This window comes from Helicoverpa zea, chromosome 16 (assembly GCF_022581195.2).
Source record: "Helicoverpa zea isolate HzStark_Cry1AcR chromosome 16, ilHelZeax1.1, whole genome shotgun sequence".
Taxonomy (NCBI): Eukaryota; Metazoa; Arthropoda; class Insecta; order Lepidoptera; family Noctuidae; genus Helicoverpa; species Helicoverpa zea.
The window spans coordinates 495,858-505,021 of NC_061467.1; the positions used below are offsets into that span (position 1 = coordinate 495,858).

Consider the following 9,164-nt stretch of genomic DNA (forward strand, 5'->3'; position numbering starts at 1 on the left):
TAGCCATACCTACGTAGCAATAGCAGATAGTACCTATCATAAAATAATACATATCTATATTAATAAATATACTAAAGAGGAAACAGTTTTTTGTTTCTTCGTACCCTGAAGGCTCCGAAACTAGTGACCCGATTTGAGTTCTTTAACTGCTGGAAAGATACACTCTTCCAGAGCAACATAGGATATTTTGTCACGGTACTGACAGTAGTTCTCTCGGGACGGGAGTGAAACCGCGGGGAACAGCTTGTCTATACTAATAGTAAAAAGAGTGTTTATGACTTTGTTTGTTTTTCTATACTTATATTATAAAGAGGAAAACTTTGTTTGTTTGTTTATTTGGTTGTAATGGATAAACTCAAAAACTACTGGACCGATTATAAAAATTCTTTCATCATTAGGAAGCTACATTATCTGCGGGTAACACGTTTGCTATTACAACCCTTGTGGATGGATTCCCTAATCATAAAATAAAGTAAAGTTATCAAGAGTACAGATAATGTAAGATCTAAACTTTAATACTCGTGTTGGAAGTATCCAGGACAAAATAACAAGATGTTTAATAAAACTACTTTTAATGATTTTATCACGGTGCAGAGAGTGTAGGGACTAAGGTGTTGGTCGTCTTGATCCTGTGACCTGTCTGCCCGTGACCATGGGTGCTGTAAAGGATCTGAAACATCGGGATTAAATAATATTAATATAACCGCGATAAAATCCGTAAAAGTAGTTTTATTTAAATGTCTAATCAAGTGTGTCAAAAAACAAGATTTTTAATGTACTAATTGATAGAGGAAGAAATGTTACCAACGGCATACATTTACCTACAATTGTAACAAAATTATATTACGTTATTTCTATTATTATCAATACGTCTCTACATTTTACATACCTACATTTGTTAAATCGCTTAGACTCGTATACATCCAGTCCAGAACCTACCTACCTAGGACCTGCCTACTCTTTCTATGTTGCCATCCTAATCTGCTCGGCGAAGTCACCTTATTTCACCTGTAATGTTAAAACACAAAGGTAAGGAACTGAGAAAATGCCGTTTTTATCGACAAGAAATTATTACATTCTGTACCAGTGCTTTACAAGGAGCGACTGCCCTATCTGACCCCCTCAACCCAGTTACCCGGGCAACCCAATACCCCTTAGTTAGACTGGTGTCAGACTTACTGGCTTCTGACTACCCGTAACGACTGCCAAGGATGTTGAATGACAGCCGGGACCTACAGTTAGGTGTAGGTGAAAAAAAGGCTCGGAGGATGATGATGAAATGGTTTGTGAAGTCAGTTTTCTTTATTTCCCTTCTCTTTTTTGGAAATAGTTAAAACCACCCATGGGAATTCGGGCGTAAGTATAATATGATTAAACGTGGAAATAAGCACTCCCAGTCATGTTTTTAGGGTCTATGATAATCGTAAATATAAATGACAGTGCCAGACACTTGTAATGAACTTCAGTATCCTCCAATATAGACAAAGCTAATACTCGCATCTAAACCGTGTACTTTCACGTCTGTGTCGCCAGTAAGCTATCGATGTTCTCCTGTTCGTTGTTTTCCTGGGATTTTTCATCCCAGAAACTTCAATAAAGCGAATCTGATAATTTGATATTTTTCGTTCGGCTCGATTCACCAATGTGGATCGGCCATAAGACCCAAAAAAAAGTTCAAAACACTTTACTGAAGATAATCATTGCTAAGTGTTTTACTACCCTCTGAAGATGGTCATGCGTGCACAATTCAATATGCTCCTTATTCAAACCCCTTATCAACTGCAAAAACTGCTTTTTCTTTTGTCAATCATATCGCTAATAACATTTATTTGGTGTCTACCAACAAATCCAATTAGCATGAATGCTCCAATCACATGAATACAAACATAGAAACGGTTTTTCACCATGAAAAATGTACCTACACGTCATCGGATGCCGCAAGATGAACACTTCTACTAGATAGTGTGACTCAAGTGATCTTGGGTATATAATTCTGTTCTTACGATTAAGTTACACGAAAGTCGTATCGGTATTCGTTCTTGTAATATTTAAATAATGACGCTACCTATACTTATGCCATGAAATCACTCGCTTGCTCTTCTATCTACAAAGCAAGTCATAAAAATTAAAGCAAGTTTTTATTATATGTATAGATTTGACTGATTTTCATTACCTTGTTCACACCCAGTGCTGGCTATTAACCGATGAATGTAGGTTTTACCATTGCTGTACCTTATTGCGCGACAGTTTACGTTTAAGTAAAATTACTGTGACGATGCATGGATCTGCAATTTACAAACATATAAACACTTTATTACGCTGAAATTTTTCTGTGGTGAAGTATATTACGATCAAATTATATTTAAATAAAAAACAAACAAGGTCAGAATTCACGAAGAAAGATAATATACCTACTTAGCTGATATTCAACGTACGTAACAATAATTGTCAACTATGACCTCATTTACGATATATGAAACAGCCGAACGAAATTTTTGTTAATACTATTTTTGATTAAACACGTATAATAATATAATCATTAATTATGCTTGAGAACTGATATTAATGATTTTGATAATTCAAGATCTATGCGAATTTCCGTAATGATGACTGGCATACCGCCATTTTGTTTTTGTAAATCACTGAAAACTTTGTACTTCTGAACGAAAACCTGGATTGAACCTAACCACGAAAACTTGTATTTCAGATGATAAAAGCTCATTAATTTCAGCTGATAAAACTAGGCGTCGTGAATTGAAACAGTTTCTAAATACATACTTTTACGCGAGTACGATCTATTTCTGCACATCGGACATACTGCGCACTCCACATTCCGCTAGCTTTGGTTATGAAAATAAGAATAAAGTGCACTAATTGAATAATTGAACATCAATCTATTTTACATGCTGCACTATTAAAACTCACAATTTTTCCACAAATATATGCAAAAAATTCAATATTTTTTTTAATTATTCACTGCAAAATTTTAACAAAATGAAATCTGAAAGCTTTTTAGGTGTTGCTAGACTAGATAAAAAAAAAAGCTATCGGTATGAAAGTAGGTCGTACTGATTATAGAACAGAGAAGTGACTTCAATAAATACTAAAATGATAATAACACTGCTTACGTTGATTGCAATTTTTTGTTTATTGTGAACTGAAAATAGCATGTTTTCTTTTTATTGGAACATCAACATACTTGAATTATTTTTATGACTGACAATAAGACGGCCTGACTCGCTATTGGTGGATCTGATTGGGAATCGTGGCGCGGGGCGCCTCCGCGCCTCGCCGGCGCACGCGCCACCGTGTGGCCAGTAGCGCTCGCCGCCCGCTGCCCACGCCGCCTTGCCATATAAAACAAGCTCGAACGTTTCCACCACAGTCTGTAACAGATCGCCTCTACGGAAACACTCGTACGTGACCGCTCTCAGTGACAGATAAAATCTAAAGTTTTATTCCTTCATCGCGTTTTCACTAAGTGTATTTAAAACGATCACAATGAAAGCTTCAATGCTCCTGTTTATCGCTCTGATCCTGTTACTCTGCAGCTGTCTCTTGGCCTACCCTGCAGTGCTTTCTGAAAAAAATCTCGGACTCTATGAAGATTTTGAAAATCTATTCCGTGGAAACGTGGAATATAACGCAAGGTTTAAGCGCAGTATCTTGAGTTATGGCAGATGTGCTAAAGGTTACCTCTCGTTTTTCTACAGATGTGTCACCTGTCAACTGTAAGTACCAACCTAATTACTTTAGTTCTAATTGATTTCATAGTTCGCAACTTTCAATTACGTGCTTACATTTAACTTCATGACATCAGTTCGATTTGCAATTTTAGATTCTCTTATTGGTTAAAATGACTATTTGTTTATTGTTCTGAATACAATTTATTTGTTTTTTTAATGAATGACAATACAAATTAGGCTGATTGTCTCATTTTTATCGTGACATGGAGATTCCAATTGCTGGCCACGCCCAACTTGCACGCGCATGCCAACATTATGCCGGCCGCACAGGAGGTCCACCTGTGCCGGTATGTCTGCGCCGGAATGTGTCACGTGGGAATAGACCTGTGCAGTTTTTTGAACCTGCACAGGCGACCTATTCCCACACACACTCCGGTCTACCGGTAGACCGTAGCGTGTATGGCCGGCATTAGGTCAATTTTCAATCTAAATCGTAATCAATTAAAGTGATTTCCGTAATCGTGCAGCTGCATTACTAAGAAGATATAGTTTTCCTTTCTGTCAAAAGGAATGCCTACGTACTGATACAAAAATGTATTGCTCATAGAGCTATATTGTGCAGACATAAAAAGTGTTTCTCTACTATCAGTGAATGAAATGGGAAAATGCGTGATTTTTTATTTTTGAGTAAAGTTTTAACAGCTGCACTACGTTGATGTTTTTTCTTAATTTATAACTGTTACGGATGTAAAGATAAATCAATTAAATATCACTTCGACGGTAAAGGACGAACTCTACCAGAACAACAATTCTCTATATTGTTTCTGGTTACCCCAACAATCAACGTTAAAACTACTTATTTGTCTTTATTATCTCATTTTATGTATTGTCCTATTTTCTATCACGTAGGTGAAAACCTTAAAATATTAACTTAAAACTTACTAGGTTTTTAATTCCAATTCGTACTTCTATCTGTTTAATTATTAGGTTTGAAGACCAAGTTAGAATTTAAAAAGATAAACAAGGCCTGTGATTTTGATTTATTACATATTATTTATTTTGTTTCAGATACAAAGGACTTACTGGAAGAGACTGTAAGGACAGGGATTAACTACAACCAACCGATGACAGCGGCAAGCTCTCTTCAAGTCAAAAACATGTTTTTTTTGAAAATATTTAACGTGAACATCTACAACATCGATGCCAAAACTTATACAAAAAAACTTTAGGATGAAGAGTAGCTGTCATTACGGTCCCTATGCAAGTAACGTTATTTTTTGCTTCATATCTTCGAAATTTTAACCTAGACAAATTCAGCGATCATACGACATTTCTTATACTTCCAACCAATCTTGATTGTCGTAATCCGTTCGGCCCACGGAGGGAAGAAACATAGCGGAGTTGCCGCATAAGGATGGTGGTCAGGCGCCTTCTTCTTGATCACATTCGTACGGTGGGCATGACTTTTGGTCAGTTAGGAGTGAACTAACGAGACATCTTTCAGTGATTTTTGGTATTACGAAAAATAGGCGGAAACAGTAACGTTCCTCGTCATCTGCGCATCCACATTATGACGCGCTATATACTTTCTTAGACGATTTTTCGGCACCTCCGCTAGTCATTTTGTTATCCATGGTTCGGCCTTATGATCGTTGAATTTGTCTTTGGAGTTTTCTATAAATCATATGGATGAATAAATGCAAAATCAGGAAGTTCAAAATCGACAGCTATTATTGACTGACTATCGTAGTCCATCCAGACGTATAATCATTGAAATTGTCTCGATTATAAAAGTGTTCAGCTCGACGTTAAAAACTCCCAACTTGGCGAGTATAAAAATACTTGTACTGTAATAATGCAAATGTAATTTTTTATGCTTTCTGCAATATTGTTATGAAATCATCGTTTTTTTAACGTATGAGAAAGCATGACATTATGTTATTTCCTAAACAAACTCGAGAAAAAAGTTGAGGAATGGTAGTTAGGTATGTCCTAGACCAGTGGTTCTTAACCTTTTAGTCATGAGGGACCATTTCATCAAAAATTTAATTATTTTTTAAGACTCAGAACCAAAGTTACGTAAAATGTAGCCCAAACGTACATTTTTTTCTGTTGGTCAAGTAAGATGGATATACATATACGTAAGATGGATAGCATTGTCGGGAAGCAAAGCTTAGCGGACCACTTGGTATGCATCCAGGGACTACCGGTAAAGAACCACTGTCCTAGATAGATAAGCAAGCGTTTTGTGCCTTTATATAAATGTAAAAGTAGGTTTTATAGAAAAGAGGTTGCTCACAATTCATTCCAAAAAGAAACGATGTCATTCCTGTAAACGCGGCTACGTTGATGGGAACATCAACTTAACTGAGCCTTAGTGTTGACTCGCTCGATATCTATAAAGTATCTTTTGCAAAAAAAGCGGGCACCTATGCGAAATCTTGGTTTTAAGGAGTTGGTTGGTTGGTTCAAAAAGTTTGAATGATTGGAATATGTTAATAGCATCGAAAGGGTTACCTAAGCATGCGTAAGAGCGTATCTAGCGTCAATTTGAATTTTGGAGAATTGCTAAGAAACTGGTTCAACTTTGTTCTGGATTAATTCCTGGTAGATTTCTGTTACCTCAGAACATTTTTGAAAAACTATGGACATTAGGTAAAATTGTCTCCTGTACTGAATAGTCTATACTGACGATGAATAGCCATGTTAAGAGTTTCGTTATTTTTATGTGCACCGATCTACTGTTTGCATTAAAATATCTTAAATAATAATAATACTTAGTACTTAAAAAATGGTATATCTCTAAATCCAATGTTTTAGAATAACTTTGTGGTCTAGGCTTTGATTAAGTATCAAATAATCTACAAGAAAGTGTACGTGTATAGTGTATGCTTCATGTTGGTTTCACATGTTATCAATTTTGTAAACTAGTGTTGTATATGTAATTATATATAAGCAAGTATTGTATTAATCACAGTATTTTAAATTCCATGATCTAAGAAATTCAAAGTTGATGAATTGAGCAATAGTCAAAGATTGTATTAATATTCAGACTTATTATACGAAAGCTCCGAAGGAAGTCGTCGACTTTTAGCATTTGCACTTGAAATGTTTGTTTATGAAATAATATTATTACAATAATTTGCTTCTGAATATTATTATTGATAGTTACTGTCTTTGTTGTATACGATGATTGTATATTGCTTGTCTTGACCAGTGGAAATTGTGTGTTTTAATGTTTTTTAATCAATCAATGTTCACAATACAGTAATGTGCTCATGTCATGTTACACTGTATTTATAAGTACGTCAATTCCTAGGTGGAGGGTATTAATTATTATATACATTTATGTACGTTTTTTATATAAAAAGTTACTATTAGTCTAAGTAGAAGCGAAGATGTCTCTCTCTAATAGTTGTAGTCTCTTATTTTTCTGAACTGAAAATCTATGTTGTAATTCTGTTTTCTTAATAACAATAGCATAAGGTGTGTCGTGTTAACCAGTAACATAATATGGAATAAATGCATTTATTACTTAATATTTGGTTCTTTTAAATCACCTTTAGATTATATCGCAAACCCACATCTTCCGAGTCCTTTGCCAACTATGTTAGGGTCGGCTACCAGTCTAACCCGACGCAGCTGAGTGTTTTAAAAGGAGCGACTGCCTATCTGGCCTCCTCATCTCAGTTACCTGTGCAACCCAATACCCCTTGGTTATTCTGGTTGACAGACTTATTTACTTAATACTCTACTAAATCGTAAACCCACATGGGGAAACAAAATGGCCGCTCATTGAATTTTATGAGGCGGAACAGTGGGGCATTGACAAACAGACTGGCACGAGCTATGATTGGCCTTGCTCAAGGCGTGGGGAGAGGTACCTACTTCACCGGAGATAACGCGACATAGTCGCGGTATTCATGTTTTTAAATTAAAACCAGAGAGTCCATCTTTACTCAATTTTACTTTATATAGCTATACTAATATTATAAAGAGGTTTTGTGAGTTTGTATGTAGGGTTTTAATCTTTGGAACCGCTTGGTCGGATTCTCAAAATTCTTTCACTAATATGTAGGATATTATTACAATATTCCTGAGATCTATGTTTTATTTCGGTACGGCAGTTGTTCCCACGGGACGCGGGAAAACGCTAGTATATAAAGGGAAAACTTTGCTCTTTGGTTTGTAATGGATAAACTCAAAAAGTACAGAACCAATTTTAAATATTCTTTCACCATTAGAAAGCTGCATTAGCTGCGAGTAACTACATTTACAGGCTACATTTTATATCAGTACAGGCAGTAGTAGAACGGCTAGAAAACGGATAGTGTCTACTAAAATTATTGGACTTATACTCCTCAACTGACGTTTTACATATTAAACAAATAAACTGCAGCTTAATATAAGATTCATTATAATCATAAGCGAATATTTTTATAGAGACATGACAGAAGCAGCGAACACACATGATTTATATTGAACCCCGATCCATCTACTGATTTGTTGCAATTATTTAAGCAACGTAGGAAAACATGGATGCACACTTTTCCAAACGAATTGATATCAGGGCATACAGCCAATTCTTCTGGTAAATCCATAATCGCCAAACATGTTTGAGTTTTCCGTACAATTCTTTAGTTGTCTTCGATGTTTTGATAGGTAAGTAAAGTTGAGATGGATCAATGTTAAGACCAAAGATTTCTTTGGTTTTCGCATCTGCTGCATCTTTTATGGGTTCTGTAACATTCGTGTTACCTTTCAACACGAGAAAATTCTCCGCTGCGAAGTCCATTTCGGATAATTTTCACGGCCTTTCAATTTAGGTACACTCCCTATGTAGCTCAACGGTGTGCCTAACTGATGATTACAAAAATAATTGTTCGCAGCTCAGCGTCTCAACGTATCATTTTCAGTTTGTGAGAACTAATTCACGGGAACATACGTTTTTGATTAATGGGTCATAACCCTTAATAAAACGACAGTTTTGAGATTGTACCACTCTATGATAAACCGTAGAGGAACATTGTTTGTCAACGTAAGTATCTGCCTGAACGAAGTCGTGTGTGAATACATATTTTTAATAAAATCATCAATAGTTCTGTAGTTCTTTACCGTTTAATTAAACATAACGATCAGTGGTAAATTAAGGTACGGTTATTGCTCCAATTTTGTCTCTGTTTTACAAACTTTCGATAAACATTCTACGCTTCAAATTCGAAAATTACTTCAAGAATTTTCTGTTTTGATTTATAGGAAGGTAAAATATTAATGATCTTTGTACATTGGAATTAAGATGCGTAGGTAAACGTCCAGTCTTTTTTATTCTCACATTTTTGTAGTTACGATTTTTATTATACCTATGCGTTTTACTGATCATATACCTACTACCAAAAACATAAAAAGGAGAGCCAAGTTCGCTACAAAAACTATGCTTGGCTGTGGGCTTTATCTCAAAAAAATGGCGCAAAGATATTT

General features: G+C 35.6%; 2 long non-coding RNA genes across 2 annotated transcripts; one reads left to right on the plus strand and one right to left on the minus strand.

The window, feature by feature from the left end:
- Positions 1 to 488: 488 nt before the first annotated feature.
- LOC124637580 lies at positions 489 to 3,017 on the minus strand. The gene is made up of 3 exons (XR_006985257.1): positions 2,779 to 3,017; positions 2,174 to 2,285; positions 489 to 1,008 (listed from the first exon to the last, which is right to left on the minus strand). It is a non-coding gene; the product is annotated as an uncharacterized LOC124637580 (long non-coding RNA).
- Positions 3,018 to 3,337: 320 nt separating this feature from the next.
- Positions 3,338 to 7,225, plus strand: LOC124637794. The gene is made up of 2 exons (XR_006985290.1): positions 3,338 to 3,731; positions 4,755 to 7,225. It is a non-coding gene; the product is annotated as an uncharacterized LOC124637794 (long non-coding RNA).
- Positions 7,226 to 9,164: the final 1,939 nt, after the last annotated feature.